This window comes from Lygodium microphyllum, chromosome 17, assembly GCF_053477565.2.
Source record: "Lygodium microphyllum isolate KBCC chromosome 17, Lygodium_microphyllum_v1.1.10, whole genome shotgun sequence".
NCBI classification, from domain to species: domain Eukaryota; kingdom Viridiplantae; phylum Streptophyta; class Polypodiopsida; order Schizaeales; family Lygodiaceae; genus Lygodium; species Lygodium microphyllum.
In genome coordinates, this window is record NC_141151.1 from 106,834,265 (window position 1) to 106,839,890 (window position 5,626).

Below are 5,626 nucleotides of genomic sequence, written 5' to 3' on the forward strand. Positions count from 1 at the left end.
TATAATCAATATCACTACCTTTTTGCATGACAACATGCCAGTCATAATCACCACTATCAATTGCAGTAGTATTCTTATAGCCATCATCATAGTCATTGTAGGCATCATTGTTGGCATCTCTTGCCTAGATAGCATAGTGGGTTGCACCATTATCGATTACAACAACATCATTCTAAGCAATAGCAATACCATTGTGGAATGTGTCCTTTCCAACATCATGCCTCTTGTTCGCCTTTTTTTTTTTGAAGCAAGATGATATCATCACACCTCCTTCTGTATGCTTTTTGTTTGTAATAGCACACCTACCTTATAGTAGCATGCATCATTTCGATTTATAGAATCATCTCTTCATTTGAAACTTTGTGAACAGAAGTATCATCATCTCCATCAACACACTTCTAGAGTTGCCTACATCATCATCCTTCATCAACATTGTTATTGCTTGCAGCATTATTGAAAGAAAGCGGAGATACCTCAACCCTAACCCTTTTGGATATGCCAAAAAACTTTAATCTTGTTTGCAAACCCTAGCCATAGCCAGCACGTCCCTTATTTCTCCACCATATCCTCTCTTTATCTTATTATCCTACATCTCCCCACTAATACCCCTTTGTGCTTGAATCCCCATTACAATCTTACTACTTGCATGGTAACCAATTATTTTGCCTTCACACACACACACACACACACACACACTCTCTCTCTCTCTCTCTCTCTCTCTCTCTCTCTCTCTCTCTCTCTCTCTCTCTCTCTCTCTCTCTCTCTCTCTCTCTCTCTCTCTCTCTCGTACACTCTCTCTCTCTCTCTGTAAAGTACACACACACACACACACACACTCTCTCTCTCTCTCTCTCTCTCTCTCTCTCTCTCTCTCTCTCTCTCTCTCTCTCTCTCTCTCTCTCTCTCTCTCTCTGTAAGAGAGAGAGAGAGAGAGAGAGAGAGAGAGAGAGAGAGAGAGAGTGTGTGTGTGTGTGTGTGTGTGTGTGTGTGTGTGTGTGTGTGTGTGTGTGTGTGTGTGTGTGTGTGTGTGTGTGTGTGTGTGTGTGTGTGTGTGTGTGTGTGTGTGTGTGTGTGTGTGTGTGTGTGTGTGTGTGTGTGTGTGAGTGAGTGAGTGAGTGAGCGAGTGAGTGAGTGAGTGTGCAAACCACTCTTGCCATTCCAAAAAGCCACCAACAAAAAACCACTAGACAAGAGGAGGAAACTACCAAGATAAAAGAGGAGCCATTGAGGGTGTGAAGTAAATAGGAGTTGCACCCAATGTATCAATGTTACAAATGTATTGTTATTAATTTTTCAACCATTAATTATTTTGCTACAATCATATTTTAGGAGGGAAAGTACTACATTGACTAGATAGAGTAGAAAGGCCACTTGATACCTTGACTTTCTCTAATTCCCTCCTTGCTTGCAAGGGCAAAGGAGAGAGAAGTTTTAAATGAGAAGGGGCATTTGTAGATGCATTTGATTGTTTGACACCCTTTTTAGTGAAATATTCCTAGTTGGTTGAGGATATAAGAAATTATGTATTAAATTTTGACTATTTGTGATCACCCCTTAGTGCATAGTGCACAATGTACTTACATGTGCACAACACACACATGTGCACAATACATATACACATGTGCATGGGGCACACCACACACCATCATGCATCGGCACTACCCTAGTACACACACTTTGCACTCACTCGTGCACTTGCAACATCTTACAATAATGCATTTGAGCACCCATTGGTTCCCTCTTTCATCTCTCTCTCTCTTTGCATTAGTACACACCACTAATCCCATACTGCACCATGCTTGTATTGCATCTTCCATATTAGTGCATAGACACCGACACCTACTTGCATACCATCTTGCAAATTGTCCTTGTGCACTCCCATATATCCATCTCACTTGGTTGCACGAGCACTTTGACCTTGACACTTGTACTTGCACTTGCACTTGTGTGCATGTGCAATAGACCTTGCATTTCCTTACACTTGTGCATAGACCTTGAACATCTTGCACTAAACCTTGTACCTACACATTGACTCTTGCACTCGTCTTGCATCTTAGACTACCATAAGTGCACTACATATTGCAATGGCACACTATATACATTCTAGTATACTGTAGTCTAGTGAACTTAGCCTAGTTCACATAACAATTGCAAAACACCTTGGTGAACATATGAGAGCCACTCTTTTCCCTCTCTCACAATCTTGATGCTAGGCATCACCATCTCACTCTACCAAAGGTATGCTAGGCATCACCACACCACTAGAGGTTTGAAAGGAAATAAAGGAGGAAGGGCGTGCCTTGCATATACACCTACTACACCTTAGTGCACATCACTTCATCCTATTGCATCAAAACCCAATCCATTACACCCATAGTGCACACCTACATTGCATTCTAACACATGTACATCACACTACTATACATGATGCCAGGAGGCATATTCCATGGTGGATTCTGTAAGGTTTTTCGGTGGATTGCGTAAAACTAGAGGCATATTCCACAGTGGATTCCATGAGGTTTTATAGTGAATTGCGTAATATGATTTTCCAGGGCTCATACACAAGGTAGATTCCTTATGTGAGAAGTTGACGGGGATGCCTGTCCTTTTTGAACATAAAATTAATTTAATGTGTACGTGGGTGATTCCACATCGGGTGATTTTGCAAAATACATATTTAAATTAATGGACGTTTATGAGTTTAGACTGTACTCATATTAAATTAAGGTTAGGATAGAGTTCCAACCTATTCAATTATTTTATAGTTGAAGACTGCTAGGTATTCACTTTTGTGGGTTTTATCTTATTATTTTCTAACAATTGAGAATGCTTCAGTTGATGTATAGAGCAGGTAGCGGTGGCTTTGGGTGGCACTAGGCATTAGTGTAAATCTAAGCTTAAATTTTATAATTATAATTATTTATCTTAAGTATAATAATACAATATCATATAGGGTTTTTTGGTGAATTTCGTAAAACTAGAGGCATATTCCACAGCGTATTTCATAAAACTATATGTATTTGTCGGCGCTTGTACACAAGGTGGATTCCTTGTGCAAGAAGTTGACGGGGATGCCTATCCTTTTCAGGCGTCACATTAATTTAATATACATGTGGGTGATTCCATAGTGGGGGATTTTGCAAAATACATATTTAAATTAATTGACATTTATGAGTTTAGAGTGCACTCGTATTAAATTAAGGTTGGGACAGAGTTCCAACCTATTCAATTATTTTATAGTTGAAGACTCCTAGGTATTCACTTTTGTGGGTTTTATCTTATTATTTTCTAACAATTGTGAATGCTTCAATTGATGTGTAGAGCAGGTAGCGGTGGCTTTGGGTAGCACTAGGTGTTATTGTAAGTCCAAGCCATCAGAATCTATTAAAAGGACTCATTACCAAGTACTCATCGTTCAATATTCCAACTAACTTTAATTATAATACAATACTACATGAATTTATGGTAAATTTTATAATTATAATTAGTTATCTTAAGTATAATATATAATATTATGTATTTGTATGATATTATATTATTAAAATTATTACTCTATTTGTAAGTTATAAGTTTAAACTGCTTTAGTAATAATTAGATCATTGTCCTTAGTACTATTAATTTATTTATTTTTAATATAGATTATTTTTAAATATGAGATTTAAGATACGATTGTATTGAAATAAGCTTTTTTTAATGAAATACCTTGCCATTTTCTTAATGTGGTTAAGTTTAGAAGGCTTTTCTAGCTTTCTTTACAAAAGCAACATGATCGCACGTAAAATAGGAGAAGAGGGTGAAAACTGAGTTTTTTCGTTGCTCCCTCATCAGGAATCAGAATTTAGAGCTTCAAGAGTTGTTTTGGGGGTTTTGGCATGCTTCGGACGCGATGGTGATGTCAAAATGTTAAGATTCAAAGCATAGAATTTTTTGCAGCAATTGCAATTTGCCATGTGATTCCGCTTCGTAACAATGCATGACATCCACACACTACATGTATATCGCATACCATAGTGCATGTAGCTTGCACCTAGGTTTGCACATCCCACTATGAGAATAGCCCCATCATACTGCATAATGCACTAATGCATGTGCACTTTGAATATCCACCATGGACTAGTCTACCTTATTGCATGTACACATTTACATATACCCTTGTGGATAGAAAAGGGACATAATTACACACCTACTACTTGTCCCTCTGTTCTCTCTCTCTATCTCTATCTCTATCTCTATCTGTCTGTCTATCTTTCTCTCTCTCATTCGACGCCCACCTTGTTTGCCAGTGTCCGGGTCAAGGGGAGTGAAGAATGAAGTTGATGCCTTGTGGTGTACTTACATATGATCTCATTGGTCATTTTAGGATCATTGTGGACTTAGACATCTTGCACTTAAACCACAATACATAAGTACCACCCTCTACCTTTTGTGCATTGGACACTTTAGTGCAATCCTTCTTTGTGCACATATGTGCACTAACCTAGTACATTGCACCCAATTCAGCATGCTACACCTAGTTCACCACATCCAACACTGCACATAGTTCACTTCATTTGGTGCACCTCATTGACTTGCTCAAGGTCTTGTTTGACGATACCTAATCATTCACCTAGTGCATTGTATTGTGCATTAGTGCACCCATCAATGCACAATGCATAGTGGATAGTGCATAGCTACATGCTCTAGCAGCATACACCTACATATACTTGCGTATCTAACTTTGGTCCATCTCTAGTACACCCACATAGCATCACTCATGGCATTCAACTTGCACTTGTGTATTTACCTTTGGCCCATCTCTAGCACAACCACGTAGCTTGCTAATTCATTAGCCTTCCTTGTATTACAATTTTAGTCTCAACCTCGATGCATAGTGTAGAGTAGACGGTATATATGCACAATGCACATGTGCACACATGCACAACACATATCCATAAGGCACTCACAGTCACATTTGGTTACTACACCTAATACACCCTCACACACTACACCTTGCACTTTAGCCCATTTAGCACCTTAGATCAAACCTTGCACAATACCTACTACATGCATAAGCACATAATGCATGATGTATATGCACATAGTGCACTAACACTAGCCCTTGCATTATCCCTACAATCAATGCACCTTGTACCTAGACTAATACTTACCACCATTAGGACATCTTGCAAGTGCACCATCCTAGTGTACTATACCATGCACTAGTGTATGACTCCAGTGCACATTGCATGGTGCATGACATATACAAGTGCACATACACTACACTCCTAACCTACTATGCATACCCCTACACCTTCACCCATTTACACTCACCTCATTGCATCCTAGTGCACTACATTGTACACTAACCCATCACCTTAGTATACAATGCATAGTGTGCATATGTGCACATGGACTAGTACATAATGCATAGTATTTCACACAATGCACTACACCTAGTATATACGTGCTCAAGTACACTCCATCTTAAACCATCCTAGGGTATTCATCTACCCGTATTTGCATGTAGTTTATTACATAGTCACCCTAATTCACCCTAATACATAGTGCATACATGCACACACACTAGCACATAGTTCTCATGCACATGGTGCATATGTGTGCCAACCTACCATACAACCATATTCCA